This window comes from Sinohyriopsis cumingii, chromosome 2 (genome assembly GCF_028554795.1).
Source record: "Sinohyriopsis cumingii isolate HCF-2022 chromosome 2, ASM2855479v2, whole genome shotgun sequence".
NCBI classification, from domain to species: Eukaryota; Metazoa; Mollusca; class Bivalvia; order Unionida; family Unionidae; genus Sinohyriopsis; species Sinohyriopsis cumingii.
In genome coordinates this window covers 59,801,821-59,819,640 of record NC_142962.1, presented here as the reverse complement: position 1 = coordinate 59,819,640, position 17,820 = coordinate 59,801,821, and the positions used below count along the sequence as shown (strand labels likewise).

The window sequence follows — 17,820 nt, the reverse complement described above, 5'->3', positions numbered from 1 at the left end:
GTCGTTAATGATAGCTGGGCATGGTCTCTAACAGAACTGGCGTTGACGTTGGATGTCAGTATGGACACACAACCATCTATTGCAAGCAAGTTTAATAACAATAACTTACCATCGTCTGCTGTTTTGTTTTATTTATCCTTTAGACATCATAAACGCCTTTATATTTTATTCTCGATAATGAAAAATTCTTTGGGTGAAAAGCACGCCGCCTGTACCAAGTCTCTTAACCTTGTAATGTATTTTCATGGGGTAGAAATGACATTACTTGTACCACTCTCTTTGCCATGTAACATCTTTCACAGAGTCGAAATGCTGCTTCGACAAACTCTTTTCGCCATATATTTTGTGTACGGAAGTTTGCGGCAAAATTAATATTTTGATGGCATTCAACTTACATTGCCACTGGTAAAGTGTGTTACAAAAGATATAAGAAGCGTGAAGTACACAGAATCAATGAGTGTCAAAACTTTTAAAATCAAACTCCTCTCGAGAGCCCCGTAATAATGGAACACGTATATTGGTAACTAACAGTGTCTGCAACAATTTCCAAATGTCGCCCTTGATAAAATGTATTTTCAAATATATAAGCTGTGAAAGATTGGAACTATTGTTATTTAAAGAGAGAGAGAGAGAGAGAGAGAGAGAGAGCAGTATCTAAGGTCAGCCAATTTTAAACGTTTTGGTGACAGATTGTCTTATTAAATTCAGTTTGTATATCCTAACTAGTCGTATATTAATTAATTGCACGTTAAATGATGTGTTGCTGATGCCAGTCTTTGACAAAGATGCTATTTATGGTTGGATTCATCTTTCCCATTCTTTTGCCACGTAAAGCTTAACGTCTTGAAAAGTGACCAATGATTTAAACATTTTAATTTTCCTGGACCGTATGCATTTTTCAAAAATAATTTTATTTGCATAAATGTCCTATTTCATTTGTTGGATTCCTATTGATAAAAGAAGAAAAAAATTGTCGAGTCAGTTTAAATGCATTAAAAGTACGCACCGAAACTCATCCTAACCACATAAATGCATCGTCAGACGTTGGTAGCGAATTTCTGTATTGATTGCAAATTTTAAACTTATAACCCATCCACATGTTACGTCTTCGTGTTCTTTGCAGAGCTGTTAAACTAGAATACGAACAGGACAAACAAATTTAACAATTGAAATGTGATAAATCTGGCGTGTTCATCGTGTACATGTTGGACAACAATGTCCATGGTAAATTCTCACATTGCCAGCACCATACCGTAGATGATATTATATTTTACATAATAAACCTTCCAATAGAATGTGATAGGACTGTCAGTCGGATGGGTACATTCAGTTGAACAGAAATGAGATGTTTGCCGCTTACTTTATCTGAGTAGCAGTACTCATGATGCTGCTTTACTTACCTGAGCAGCAGTACGCATGATGCCGCTTACCTTACGTTACCTGTGTAGCAGTACTCATTATGCCACTTACTTTACCTGTGTAGCAGTACTCATTATGCAGCTTACCTTACATATGTAGCAGTACTCAACATCTGGAAAGGCCAATTAATAAATAAAAATTAGTTTTCATGTTACATTAACAGAGGGAACGAATAGTACTACGACTGTATGATCTTAAACTGAGTAACAGAAAAGAACGAAAACCAACAAGTTTTGTAAAATTCAATAAATGATTTGTTTCCCTAGAGAACAAAACTGATTTTTTTTAGAAAACACGTAAAATATTGTGAAAAAATCCCATATAGTCCTCAAGTTATATCACCAGTCCAAATGTATGAAGTTCCAACTGAATTTTAGTGGTATTCCAAATAAATTCCAATATTGAATATGTTGATGAGCGTTTCCTCGAACGTAATACTGTGCAAAGGGATTGGAGCATGATCATGTGCTAACAGTCTATTGATGCATCATGATAATATAATCCAAACTGTCCTTGTCTGAATTCACTATAATTCCAAATTAATGTTCTAGTCCAAGAATATTATTGAGCACTTTGTCATTACATTGAATAATAATTTGAATAAATAAAAGCCTCTAAATGAAAAACTGAGCACAACATTAAGATTGATTCTACTTCGGATGTTCAGGCAAGAATTGATAATTTTTCAAATGAACAATATTATATAAAAAGCTAAGACACATTATAGAGACAGGAGGTAGGTCAGTCTCCTTAATAAAACAAGTTGTTAACATATTTAGGAATTGCCAAGTGGAAATCTGATGTCCTAGACCCAGACCCAGATAAACATGTTTGCCTCCATTGATAGTGATCTGAATATTGAATCCACACCCCAATGAAAAATAATAGCGATGTATTATATTGTTTACAAAATAAATATTACTAGTTATGTACACCATGAACTTGATTTTGCGCAAGCCCAAGTACAAAATACAAATATACATAAATGCGATCATTAAGAAAAGCCAACAGACAATACAGGTTAAATAACCATAACAATAGAGAAAGAGGACATGATTTAAAATGAAAGGAAAAGTTAATTAAGTGCTGGAGCTTCAAAATCATCGTATGCGCTATACCAGCAGACATTAATAACAAGAAAATAGATTAGTCCTGACAATAAACACCTTTGTAATGTGTAAAGATTCATTTGCCCAGAATAATGTAGACGTTGCTCTGTTGCCTTATTTTCACTGAAGTGTTGAAAATTAGTCTCTATTATCTTCACTTTTGGCATTTGGTTACATGATTATGTCAAGAAACTGGGCGCTAATTTATGTTTGATTGAAAGGAATGTGTTATAAAGACTGTCAAATCAACAGTAGTGGGGTATGGTCTTAAATATACCATTAGTGTCACACGCTACCGGCAAATCGAATAGCTATTGAAGAGGGATTAACGGCCAAGTAACGTGCCAAGGCTTGTTATATTGAAATTTAAATGCCACGTTCGGAATATTGGTCATTAAAGCTATATCTGATATATCATAGCAATAATATCGACCAAAAATAGGAAGCGAGAAACTATGAAAGCAATATAGATTCACTCAGATAAAAATAGTAATTTACGTACAAGCCAGATCGGATTTTTCGGCAGGGATCTCATACTCAAAATGCTTCCAAGATGGTATTGTAGACAGTGTCATTTTACGTTTACTTAAATAACAAAGATTGTGAATTGGCAATAATCGGGTTATACTTGCAGAAAATAATGTAAACATGTCAATTTTTAAATATCTTTTGCATACACATCGAAAAAGTATTAAAAAAATAAGGGATAACATTTCTGCAAGTTTCTTGCGTAAGACAAGTCATTTCGGGGAAAGTCCCTTCAGTTCTAGGAATGAATTAAGAGAGCAGTGAAGATTCTGATTTGCCGGCGCACTGTACCACGGCAGATCTGGGTCTGTCTAGTTCGCATTTGAATGGCATCATATAAAGGTATAAACATTGATAGGCCATAGTTTTATGCAAAGACGATCGGTTCAAGTGTTGTCTGCCAGCTTCACGGTTTAGCCAATATACATTTAAATATGATGATAGCACCTGGATCTTTTCTGTTTCAGAACGAGTAGAACTTGGTAAGGGAAATGTCCGTATGTTTGAGACACCATATAACAATTCCTATGAGTGCAAATCGAAACAAAAAATCAGACTCAAGTCTCCGAATTCCTATACTAATGTCATCTTCTCCCATATGAGGCTTCAACCCTTCTCAGCGATGGACAAGTTTAAAGGAGGTCTCTCTCTCTCTCTCTCTCTCTCTCTCTCTCTCTCTCTCCATGGACGACTCTTAAAGAAACAAATGTGATACTTTTCATTCAACGTAATGGCATGCAACATTATGTTACTTAAATGTACTAGCGCTTAGCATAGTCTCTCTATTAGAAAAAGAAAGTATCCTTTCCATCAATAAATGAAAGAATGGCCAAAAGACAAGATGGATAAAAATAAGTTCCTTGCATGTTCCTTCTTTGACCATTCCTAGCATGTATGTGTGCTTTTTACCAAAAAAAATATTTTAATTAATCTAAAAGTCGGTTGCCATGGAAATTATCAATTTAGCACACCATACTTCAGTATTAACGTCATTCATTCATAATATCGAAATTAACGCATTAACCCCTGGAGGTTTTGACATTTTCGCCTGAAAATCGAGTAGGAAACACGTTTTGAAAGCTATTTCTGAATAGATCCGAAAACACCAAATCCCAGGTGATCTTTCGATAACATACTGCCTAGTTGTGTTAGAAACATCGTTTATCATTGGCTATTTGGCTCGCGCATGAGCAAAAGGGCAGAATGGTAAAAGTTGTATTTTTTTGTTTCTTGCTATTTTTGTATCGAGACCACTCTTTATACCCAATGCCCATCTTATCCTACTTTTTGCAAAGGTTCATCTGTCTGTTTGCAGTTCATACCGGTTTGTCTTAGATTTGAGACCAAAAAGTCTAAAATCCGGACACAAAATCGGATTCCGACCACGCGCGAATTTTGGGTAGAAAACATCGGGTCCAATAAATGAGATTTTTTTATCTGCATTTTGTAGTGCAGCTAGATATTTCAGATTATTTGGTATCATTGTAGAGCTACATCTGTCTATCTTTCTATAATGCCACCCACTTTAGTGTATCATGCATGACCATGACGCTACAGAGCTCGGCAGTAGGCTACTACCTCCTGCCACGTTAACTGGTCACTTGGGTTTAATGTGTTAAGCAGCTACAACTGTTTTGGTTTGATCAGACGAATGATCAGAAGCTGACAGTGTAATCAATTGCTAGTACTGGAGTAATGACGCTTAAAATAAATCTGTGATGGAATTTGTTTTCCTCAGAACACTACACTGCATAATACTGCCGATGCCGTACACTGCCGCACTGATCAAAGATGGACAAGCGTGTTTCACAGAAACAGTCCTGTATTCTGAACTCACGGGGTTAACTTAGGTGTTATGAGCCACATATTGGCTTTGGGGAACTTTAACCTTTTCAAGCAGCGTTTGTATACTTTACGAAACAATAATTTAAAAATTTATACTATATACCATGGGGTGCCGCGTTTGCTCAGTGGTTAGCATTCCAGACTCACGACCGAAATGATGCGGACTCGAATCCTACCATCGGACTAGCCTGGGCCAGCTACCGTGGTGTATCCTTGGATATGGCATTTTAATGCAATTACCCCGTTATTAAATAGCCTACCTGTGTTGCTATGTCGTTAAGCACAAATCAACCGAATTACCACTTAAATACTGTAGATGATCCCGATGCTGGGCGAGTCGGTCAGTGGCACTGAAGAACCAGAGGTAACAAAAATTAAAGACCTTAGTAGTACGACCACTGATTTAAACTTTTCTTTCTGTGTAAGCGAAGAGTGATTCTAATCTAAGACTGTGGAAATGCAGAGTATTTGTTTTACAAAGACACTAGTAATTGTGCACCCATTCATCCATACTGCTTTTGGTACATTGAGTTAAAATTAGTCCAAAGTCTGACTTTAGGTCGACCTGCACTCAATGACGGTAAAATCATTAAGTCCCAAGTAAGCCTAAAAGTTCAATAACAAGTCCAAAATAATGGTGTTCTGAATGAATTCCATAATTGATTGTGCTGATGTGCCAATAGTATTGAATATGTTGATGAACCAAGAAGTCTTGATGTATCACAATAATATAATGCAGAATGTCTTTGAATGAATTCACAATAATTCAAAGTAGTATTTGAGTCCAAAAAGTCCATGAACACTTTGCAATTCCAATGAATAATTTAAATAAAAAGATTCCGGACTGATTTTAAAATAAGAATGAATAAGTCTGTTTACTACAGCAACCCTTTATAAAACCTAAGATACAATAAAATGGCCATTCAGTGACATCCTTTAACAGTAAGTACTCATGAACAGACTTCACTTAGTTATCAGTAATTATATCACACTCAATACCAATTCAGTCCAAAATGATCGACATTGTTAATCAAGTTATAGCGTAATTTCATTTATGTGCTCTTTATTGATTTGATTTATGTGTTATACACATATGGGAAAGTATGTGTATAACATATAAGGATTGTCCAATTACAGTCTCATTGTTCATATTTGACTCAAATGTTTAAATAACAAATATGATCTTAATCTGTGTTTTAAGCTTTTAAAAATTTCTCTCTTTGTGTTAGATCCTGTACAGATGTTTCTCACCATATAGAAAACAAGGTTGGTGACACTTGTCGCATGTAACTGTAACAATAGTAGATGACGGTGACTGCGACTCTGTTTGTATCAGTGCAACTTTTCAGCACTGTTGTGCCAGGTCTGCTCGGTTGTAAAGTGCTGCGTGCCAAGTCATAATCGTCCCTTTAATATAATTATCATTTTTACAGAATTTTGTTTGTATCGGGACCCCTAACAATTTTAAAAACAGTTGACATCAATGACATAAACAATTCACAAAACTTAGTCATTTAATTGATTATAGTTCTAATCTGATTGTTTCCAGGGGGTCCCAAACACTGTCAAATTGTTGACGTTGCGAATCGAAAAGGGGAGTTTCTTTAGCAACACGGTCGTTATCGTTGCTTGGATCAGTCTGTTTTTAAGCAACAGATGTGATGTAGCTCACCGTCTTCGCAAATCTCAATAATTCAGTAAATTTTGGATTTACATCTCTTTGAACATGTGTATACAAGAGTTCCACCGGTTTATATGTTCAATTTGTTTAAGAAATATTAAAACTAGACATTGCAAATATTATAAACAGACGATACAGAATTTTTTTAATATATATCTGAAATAGACTATTCTCGAAACCAGAAATGGACTGCGTGCAGTCCGTTTGCTTGGTTACATGGGATCTTCCGTTTAATAATTTGGCTGTGTTAAGGACTCCTTGGTGACAATCAGGTTATAAATTATAAATCAGCGAATGAAATGACGAAGTTTCGTGCACTTTTTATATCACTGATGTTTTTCATTTTTAAAATCGGTAGGGGGAGGGGTACAAACTAACGGGAGGGTATTCGAGTAAATAGTACATGTAATACAAAACTACAACTGGTACCGCGAGCCTTTCCAACGAGTCTGGCCTGCCGTCGTTGGCAAGCGTGCGATAGGTTGCCAATACCTACTGTGAGATGTGTTTGGAGGGAAATGGTAATTTGGCGGCATTCTAAATGAAAGGCTGTAGTTTGAGTTTGCTTGATAAAGATTGGGACATGAAAGTACATCGAAGTTGTTTATCTTAACGGGCGTGCTAAATGAAATATAAATGAGTCCTCACTGCTATGTTAAACAGAGTCAAACGTTTATAGGCACAAAAGTGAAATCAACATGTCAGTATTATTAGCCTAAAGTTTACAGCGACAAAGGGTCGACAGATTATGGGATCATACAAAATAATTCTAGCCAATCAAATTTCTTTATTTGCACGCTGTGTATTCAAGACGTAAGTCTAAATATGTACTAACTACTGGATTTTTTCAGATTGTAGTGGAGACATATTACGGAATTTTGGAATCAAGAGAAAGATTTCATCGAGTCCATTTTCAGTGCATTCAAATCAAAGAATTCTGCAATCAAGCTAAAGACTTTTTTTTTTTGTCCTGGAAATCTTAGCTTGTTCCATTTCCTTTTTTCTAAAACAGATAGCCATCCAGTTTATGTAATATCTGGGCGTAAATAAACATAACTCAACAGATCATAAAATAATAATAATAATAATAATAATTTCATACATTTGATGTTTGCATCTCTTTAATACTTATGGACATCACGCAACAATTGAAACACGTACACGAATTAGTTAATGTCGCAAGCATCAAGGGCTATTTCATTTTCTTACTGCTAATTTATTTTATGAGCACTTCAAATACAACAACTATGATACTAATTTCAATTAACACACCAGTTTTAATTTTCAGCCCTTTTAATGGTTCGCAGACATTAAGTAAGTTGCAGAATATGATAGATTGGCTTTCTCCTGTCATCTTAACAAAAATGCAGTGCAAGTTATTGCTAATTTCGACATGACATTATCCCTGGCATTCAAACAATCAAACACCGCAAGCCGACTGATTCGAGTGGGCGATTGACTCAGTTTTTATCCTTTTAGAAATTTGTCTTTGATAGCGAAGAATATCTTTCAAGCCTGCTATTTTTGTTTTAAAACTACTTTTCTTTAATCACTAACATGAAAAATGTATTCCAAAGATTTTTTCAAGATTCATTATAAGAAATTCTATGATGATGAAATCAGAAACTTGTAAGGCAAGATGAAAGATAAGTATGGATGGGGATTACCACCATAATTCTATCCATGTATTTTCTAATCTGCCTTGATACATTATTGTAAATGGCTGCTTGCAAGTGATACTTTCATAATTCTATCCATTTATATACTGTATTCTTCGTTGATGCAAATCGTACGTGGCAGTTTTCAAGTGCTACTTTCTGCCTGTATTATTGTCAATGTCTGCTTGCAAGTGCTACATTCATAATTCTAGTCACGAATTTTCTATTCTTCATAGATGCAAAGTGTAAATGGCTACTTGCAAGTAATAGGGCTACTTTCCTTCTGCGTCATTTTATCTTGCAATTTGCCAACTACTGAATTGATTCTTTAGTTTGTCGTATGGCAAATGCTATATCAGTTATTACAAGTTTTAATATTTTATTTATAAATGTGCTATATGGCAAGTTACACAGACTGCACCTTCTAAACTCATGATTATAATGTACTTTTGTAGCATCAAGCACGTTGCAAGTTAGCATTACGGAAGTTAGCATAAAATAATGCCTCATTATGACAACAGATGGCGCTGTGACACGTCAATTTCTTACAACATGACTACTCCCTTGAACCTAGCAACAATACCACTTTACGGCATGTTTGTGCGTCTTATTTAATATATCATTCGAAATATAATAACGCATTACGGTCAGCTGATTTCTCAGAGTATTAACATTCGGAAGAGAGGTGGCCTGCAAGAAGCACAAAACAAACTAAATTTATCAAATTATATACAATTAGATTAATTTACACAATGTTGTATTTCCGCGGACCCTTTCCACCCCATTAGTTTTATTTGAATATTTTGTAGGTGTAATTTACCGTTACTGCACGGTGACAGAATATGGTAGCCGCTTACAAGCAAGGTTTAAGGTTTTTGATTGATTACTTTGTTTGTTTTTTTAGACTGCAGTACAAATTCTGCTTTTTGTATTAGTAAAGACCTCATAAGGTTTGAACAAATTACAGATAATTGCACAGCAAGGCCATACTTTCTCTTTCTTGTTTATTCACGAGAGAGAGAGAGAGAGAGAGAGAGAGAGAGAGAGAGAGAGAACTTTATAGAGACGAAGATTCTATTTATTCTCTCATCTCTATGAAATTATTTTTTACTGTTAACCTTCAGTTTATAGCGGCAGTATATATATATATATATATATATATATATATATATATATATATATATATATATATATTTATAAGGTAAATATTCAAATTATACAGAATTTTTATATATGTATGATATGAATGGTTATGCAATATCCAGCAAGTATTTTCACCAGTTGTCGTGACAAGTATCTCATATCTCCAACTTCATTTTAAATCTCCAATTCCAATACAACAGCAAGAGGCAATGACTTGAGACAAGGACATCACATACAAAGCATATACTGTAGCATAGCTATATGCTAAAAAATATTAACTTATTTCGTTATATAAGAAAAGAAAATAAAACAGTATGAAATATATTTTCTATATATAAACATAAAGAACATTTCCATACAATTATGAGATGCTTTATTTCCACAGATACCAAACTGGAAACTACATTTTTTTAATATTATTTAAAATCGTACTCATCCATATATGAAGCGATATTTATAGTACATATAAGATGACTGATTGTATGGTACCTCACTGATAAAACATCAGACTCCTTTGGTAGCAATTATAAAAATATAATATATTGAATATAAATAACATTGCTACCGCTACCATTAACCTGCTCAATGTGTTTGTATTATCACTGATACAATACAGTACCAAACTTGCTTGATACATCTGGATATGAAATTATTGTAGTAGTTAAAAAGATTAATACAAATGTTTACATATATCTTCTACAGATGTGATTGTTTTCTGTTAGAAAAGTAAGACCCCCACCACATAATTTTTTAAAAAACTTTTAAAGTTTTTTTTTACGGCTACTCATCCAGCCCACTCCCCATAAACATCTTAATTTGTTTGTGATTTCATCATTATTTTATCCTGTTTAAAATGTAAGTTAATATTGTCATGACACAAAAAACATCAGCACAATACAACTATGCAATATTTCATAGGAAATATTGGAGAAAAATAAATGTTTAATGTAAACCGGCATTCATAAAAACACTATTGTACAATGAATTAGTCTAAAACAAAAATTGTCATACAGGTAGGCAATTATAAGGAACAACTACCTGGATTGTCTTGTTACATTGTTCTTATAGATTTATTTGCCAATCCATTTTCTTTTTCACTTTCACATGAATAAAGTATGATAAAGGCAAGCTTTTCACACAAATTGGCTTTTCGATTGAACGTACAGTCATAATTGCAAATTCTGAGGAATTAAAACTGTAAATTCTGGATTGGCCGAGACACATTTCCTTTTCTATACCACCACATGCATTTGTAATTTATGCCTCAAATACAGTCAGGTTATATTCCCTAGTGACATTTTCAAGAATTAATCCAAAAAAAATTCCATTACTGAATCTGTATTCAATATATACATTGTAAAAAAAGGCTCACTTTTGCGAGAATTTGTTTTTTGCGGGCAATAAAAAAAGTTGTTTGCACTTGCTATGAGCAAAAAACCACGAAAAAGATTACATTTTATTCACTAATTTGTTATTTCTGATGTTTTGGCTTTCCCTTGCGATTACAGAAGTATTAGATTTAGTGTACGATTATTTTCCAATAATTAATTTGCATTGTTAATGCTTATTTTTTTTTGAATGTCATTTTACCTATAAACTTTATTTTAAATGTGATATTGATGTTGTTCTGAAATATATTATTTTCGCCGTAGCTTGTGTACAATAGTATCACAGGGAAAGATAAACGTCTGTGAGGTGCGTTTAATTGGGTGACGTACAATATGATCCTTACAACCAGGGGTCGTCTGATGAAAGCTCGTTAAGAAGAGTACAAAGGAATATACCATTGTTATTTCTGATTCTTACTTTGCTAAAATAACTAATGGTTCCAAAACAATGATATATCACTAAGAAGTAGATTTGTTAAACAGCGAAAGTAAATACTTTAGTGTATCAAAATTGGGGTTGAAGGAGATGGACCACCCTGCAGCAGTGTATGCGTTTTTGTTTTCGTAAGGTGCTGTAAATCTTTTGGATCTTCGAGAAAGCACATGGTTTTAGAGAACAATTAAACCTTCATTGCTAACGTACACCATAAAAAGGGGGACTGAAAGAGTTACAATGTTTATCGACACAAACTGAATGCCATAAAGCTCCGTGGGGAGCATTAATTATTTATGGTAAAGGGAAAACTTTAACAATTTAGAGCGCCGTCTGTTGTCATAATGCCATGCTAATCTTTAGTATGCTATTATGACAACAGATGGCGACACGAGTTGGAAAACAAAGACGATACTGATAAAACTTAGTATTTACATTGTTGCAAGGCCAAATCTGTACGAAAACAGCGGTTGGAATAATGTAATTATAATATGGCAAGTTATAAACAGAATGTACAAAACTTGTAAATACTGACATATCGTTTGCCATATGACAAACTACAGAATCAATATAATAGTTGGCAAATTGATAGTCCTGCAATGTAAGACATTGAACATGTTTTTGTTTTTAGTGCTATAACATAAATATCAGCGTCAAGGTCTTACATGTAGGACTAGCAAATTGCAAAATACAATGAAGCAGAAGGAAAGTAGATTTAAGCACTTGTAAGCAGCCATTTACAGCTTGCATTAATGAAGAATAGAAAATTGATGACTGGAATTGTGAAAGTAGCACTTGCAAGCAGCCATTGGCAATAATGAAGGCGGAAAGTAGCCCATGCAAACTGCCACGTACATGCATCAATGAAGAATACAATATACATGGATAGAATTTATGAAAGTAGCACTTGCAATCAGCCATTTACAATAATGCATCAAAGAAGATTAGAAAATACACGCATAGAATTATGGCGGCACTCCCTCTCCATAGATAAGACCGGAGTAAACCACATACTTTCCACCACCGGAATCTGGCGTGAAGCCTGTATTCGAAATGATCAATTGTGCGAAAGAAACGGATTTGCTAGCTATTGCTTTCAACGCCATTTGGGTCAAGATCCTCAGAGGATCAAAGCCATATTGTTGCAGTGTGGTTAAATATTACAAACTCACTGTTTATGAATATATATTTACAAAATTCGAAGAGGAGCTCGTAATTAGGCATCAGTGGGGAATGGCTCTGCAATAATCTACATACTATAGTTAATGTTAATATTGTCGTGATGATGGTAAGAAACACAGTTTTCAAATATCGAGCGAATAATGTTAACGTCTTTCCAAGGATAAAACATCACAGAATACAGCTACGAATGCGCTGTATGTTTTCCGTGACGTCAGCTGGGGGGAGAGGGTAAATAACATTACAATGAGCAACTAAACTAGGTTTGGTAAAATTAGTCCACATTCAGATTTACAGAAGTCCGCCATTCTATCCATCAGAGTAATTTCTCCAAATCGCGCGACAGCCTGGTTGAAGGAAGCAATAAATTTTATTTTTTGTCATGTCTCATGCATGACTGATACAACTGCTTAATAACTTCAAAATAATCATAACGCAGCTTCAGAAGCTGAAGTATTGTATGGTTTTATTGCAGGAATCATGTGCAAGGAGGACAAGAACAAGGGCATAAGCTTGGGATCAAGAGAAGAAGTTTTTGTGCCACTTATTGTAGCCATTTGTCTTGCCGTTGTCGTCTTACTGGTTATTCTTGGATATTTAATCAGGAAGAAGTTTGAGGGATTTGGATACACAAACATGGACTGATATTAATGCAAACTTATAAGATTATATTCATGCTAATTTGCATAGCCACACCTTCTTTACTTCAACAGCCACACTCTTTTCTGAACAATCTATCAGCGCAGGCAATCGAATTGCATTCATTATAAATGTTATTGATGCTTTCCGTGTCATTTCCCAATGTCATGCCTACTTTTTCTCACCAGGCACGCTCTTTCCTAGACAATTTATTAAAAACTGTAAAAGCTCAGCCACAGTTGCACTACTGTACCAGGATATCCCGTCTTCTAGATCCTGGAGCACACAGGTTTAACCCATTTCACGATAAATCGTGTCTCTGCTATGCGAATGCATAAGGATTTCGGCAAAAACACTATGGACGTAAACATATACCATCATAATTGTAATCGAGTATTAAAGTTATGCCGATTCATAATATAGTACTGACGACCATCTTTAACTGATAATGTAATAAAATATGGGAGGGTGGAGCACCGTGTCTCCTGCCTATTTCATGATAAACTGTCAAGACATGGACTTACACAGGTACAAGAATGCATAAAGACTGCCTATGTGCAACACTGAATTAAAATTGACAGTAATGTGGACTTAAAAATTTGTCTAATTATGGGCTAAATTCATTACATTATTGTTTGTATTATATTACTCATTTATTATTTATAATACGTTAATTACTAATCATATATTATTAATAATTACAAGTAACATTCAATGTGTCAGCAAAGAAACAGTATCATCATAAAGAACATAAAACAAAGAAAAGCTTTAGATGGACGTCTGACATGTTTAACTATGTATAATGGTTTTGGATACATGAAAACAATGCTGATAGTGTATAATTCATCAAGGTTGTGTGGCAACAGTGACATTGATCACTAAATCATCATACTGTCATATATTTTCTTCAATGTGGAATCTGATGCCTTCCATATACTTAAGTATCTTTGCCAGGGAAACACACATGTGACCATTTTTATTTCATATTTATGCAAAATGTGCCAAAAATGCCTGCTTCTGACAGTAGCCTCAGTTTAGAAGCAAGTTGAGGATGACGTGGAAATATTGTCGCTAAGTATCATATATACTAACCTATAACCTGAATCCAACTGTAAGCTTCACAAACCCAGATCTGCCATCACATAATGCACTGGCAGATCAGGATCTATGTTGTTTGCAGTTGGACTCAGCTTATTGGTAAGTATATATGGTTTGTTAGTTCTGTGCTTACTATTCCATAGTTCTTTCAAGCTTACAAAAATTTGCCCAATTTAATTTGAACTTGAGAAAACTGAACACGTTAGCTGGTGACATTCCGTCTAGATAGAAATTTAGCATGAGCTGTAACAGACATTCGTAAAATCTTGTGACATCATATTTCTTATTCCAAAGGTCATAAAATATATACTTTTCAATGCAAGACAAGTTTGGTGAGAGCTGGCAGCATCTCAAGGAGCCATTTGGGTTCATATATCTTTTGAAAGCTTCATCAATATCATAGAAATCATAGACTACAAGTCAGATATAAACTTTTGGGATGAGATATGGCACATAAGCTTGTGACTTCATGATCATTATGTCTTGAAGCAGATATGTGAGTTGTGGAAAAAAAGGTATCTCTGAACATGATATCCAGCACTGTCAATGCTAAGTCGTTTTTCAAAATATGCACATGCTAAAATAATCCACTGGGTTTATTGATGGAATGCAGTATTAAAAAGGTGTTGATTCCAGATTCTCAGTCAGATTATACCCAAATTCTGCAAGAACTTCCTGACTCATTAAACAGACTATGGACTAAACATTAGATGGCAGAAAAACACCCTTCAAACATACACACACACACACACAAACATATATATATATATATATATATATATATATATATATATGCAAAGAACATTTTAATTTGGATCTTTTAACAAGTCTACTGAATAAGTTTTCTTCATAATGAGTAAAGAGATAGCTGTCAGTAGAGGGTACCATTTTCAGCATGCACTGAACATCAGTGTAAATAAATTGTTTTGAGTATACCCATAAGTGAGGAACACTGCCTAAGTTCAGTGTGTGTTGAACCTCACTTCCAATGAGCTGTTTTGAATACCAATAAGCAAGGCACCTTGCCTCAGTTTCGTGTGTGATGAACCTCACTGTAATAAGTTGTTTTGAAGCCAATAAGTTGTTTTGAATACTCATAAGCAAGTCATCATGCATCAGTTCAGTGTGTATTAAACAATTGCCAATAAGTTGTTTTGAATACCCATAAGCAAGACACTTACCTTAGTTTAGTGTGCTTTAAACCTCATTGCCAATAAGTTGTTTTGAATATCAATAAGCAAGACACCTTACCTCAGTTTAGTGTGCATTAAACGTCATTACCAATAAGTTGTTTTGAATACCCATAAGCAAGACACTTACCTTAGTTTAGTGTGCATTAAACCTGATTGCCAATAAGTTGTTTTGAATATCCATAAGCAATGCATCTTTCCTGAGTTCAGCTTGTTTATGACAAAAATAGCTTACAAGTATAAAGGTCGATGTCATTTAATGAAAAATGAATGTGTATGTGTGATTTGGAACTTTAACATAGCTTCAACAATTTTTTAGTCATAACGCTATGATGTCTGCAGTGTGGCAGTTAATAGTGACGTTTAGCACTTGGGCATCATACCGCAGACATGTAGCATGATGTCCCACCCAGTCACATTATCCTGACACCAGGCCGACCAGTCCTAACACTAACCTCTTAATGCCAAGCGTCAAGAGAGGCAGCTGTTAGTACCATTTCTGCAAGTCTTTGGTATGACTCAGCCAGGGGTCGAACCCACGACCTTCCGCATCCAAGGCGGACGCTCTAACCACTAGACCACCGGAGTGGTGATGAAAAATGAAAATGAGTTAAATACATAACACAAATAATAAATATTATATCTCATGTTTTAAATAAATAAAGTGCTCAATTCTGAAGAATCACTGCTTATAATTTGCTGGAGTATTGCACAACTTATTGTACATAGTATATTTTAGGTGAGTAAAAATAGCAAAACATATTTTAAGTTCCGACTTTGTGTAATTTTCACAAGAAAGTCTCAAATGCATTAAAGATTTTCTTTAATGAAACAGCAATCTTAGTTCAACCATTTAAAGCTTTAAATAGTTTTGCTAAAATTTTGTCTTTTCATAATAAGTTCAAGACCTTGCCCTTTCATCTTATCCATGTTATTCATGGAAAATAACTTGTAACATTTGTGGTTTAAAATTCTGATTTAGAGTTTAAAAGAAAGAAAATTATATCACAGAGCAGAAGATCTCAGATTTATATTGCAGTGGAGATTGTGGAAAAAAAGTGTTCTGTGAAATATGCTGTCTCACCTGTAGATTTAAAGCCAAGAACAAAACAAGAAAACTTTGTGTTCTTTGCAGCTATGTCGACCCATATACAATACACACTGAACTGCAAATGAAACAGACCCAGATCTGCTGTCATTAATGCAGCAATGTATCAGGGTGTTCACTAATTTTTGGTAACAACAGTAGAATAAACACTTCAGACCCCCCACTGGTAAAACTCCTTAGCTTAATTGCTCACTCAAATTAACAATTACCTTTCTCAATCATATTTGTTCACAATATACTATATATATATATATATATATATATATATATATATATATATATATATATACACACACACAACTGGAATTTATATCAAAATGTATTACTAACTTGAAATCTCTTGTATTTCAATTGGTTTCCTGATTGACAGCTGTCAAAATATGATTGAATGTGCACTCACATAGAGTTTCTGGAATTTGGGACTAGGCTATGATATGTTACCACAGTGTGTAACAAGAGTCAAAGTTTCATAAATATTGGGACCAGACTGTTATCTGTGGTCATACTGTGTAGCAAGAGTCAATTGAAAGGACTGACACTCTACTTCGTGAGAAAATTTCCTGGAATTCATGATAAAACCATTTCTTCCTATTAACTACTGAGTGTTGAAACCAGCTCTGATATTCTTCAGCAATAACAAGATTTTCAAATTAACTTCTGTTCTGGCATACTGGATGGTACAATGTTCATTTAGGACAAAGTAGACAGAAGTCTAATGGTCAAACCCCATGACATACAAATCAATCATTAAGGGGCAGTAGTGACAAGATTTTCACAAAAGCTGTCATGGCAGCCACACTGCATGTTTAGCACTAGTTTAATTTAGGACCTACTAAGTATCTAATGAAGTCTGTATGTTGAAACACCATGCTGATATAGCCATCCATTTGGGAGTAGAGATATCAATATTTTCAAGACAGTCATCATTGTGACCATATTGAGGGTTAGCCATTTTAAGACCAAGCAGACACCATTTGAACTCTTTTGACAAAACCCCAATGTCAACAAGAGTAGCTAAAATATGATTTTCAAGATGGCCATGATACTAGATGTGCAGTACAATCAGTGCCAATTTAATTTAAAATCAACAAAACATTACAAGAAGTCTCTTCATGAAAACCCCATGAAGATATGACTATTTATTCAGGAGGAGTAGTGATAACAAGATTTTGAAATGGCCACTGTGTGGTAGCCATATTGAGTGTCAGATTGGCACCATGTTAATTTAAGACCAACTGGACATCATAAGAAATATTTTGGTAGATTTTTAAGATGGCTGCCATGGAGGCCATATTGGACTGCAGATTGGCATCATTTTTATTTAGAAGTGTGCAGATATAAAAATTACGATAGTGGAAATCTCATGTTGAGATGACTATCAATGCAGGAAGAATAGCAATAA

At 34.5% G+C, this 17,820-nt stretch overlaps 1 long non-coding RNA gene across 1 annotated transcript; it reads left to right on the top strand.

The window, feature by feature from the left end:
- The first annotated feature begins 3,607 nt into the window (after positions 1-3,607).
- On the top strand, positions 3,608-16,102 carry LOC149804987 (uncharacterized). The gene is made up of 2 exons (XR_016417339.1): positions 3,608-3,697; positions 12,859-16,102. It is a non-coding gene; the product is annotated as an uncharacterized LOC149804987 (long non-coding RNA).
- Positions 16,103-17,820: the final 1,718 nt, after the last annotated feature.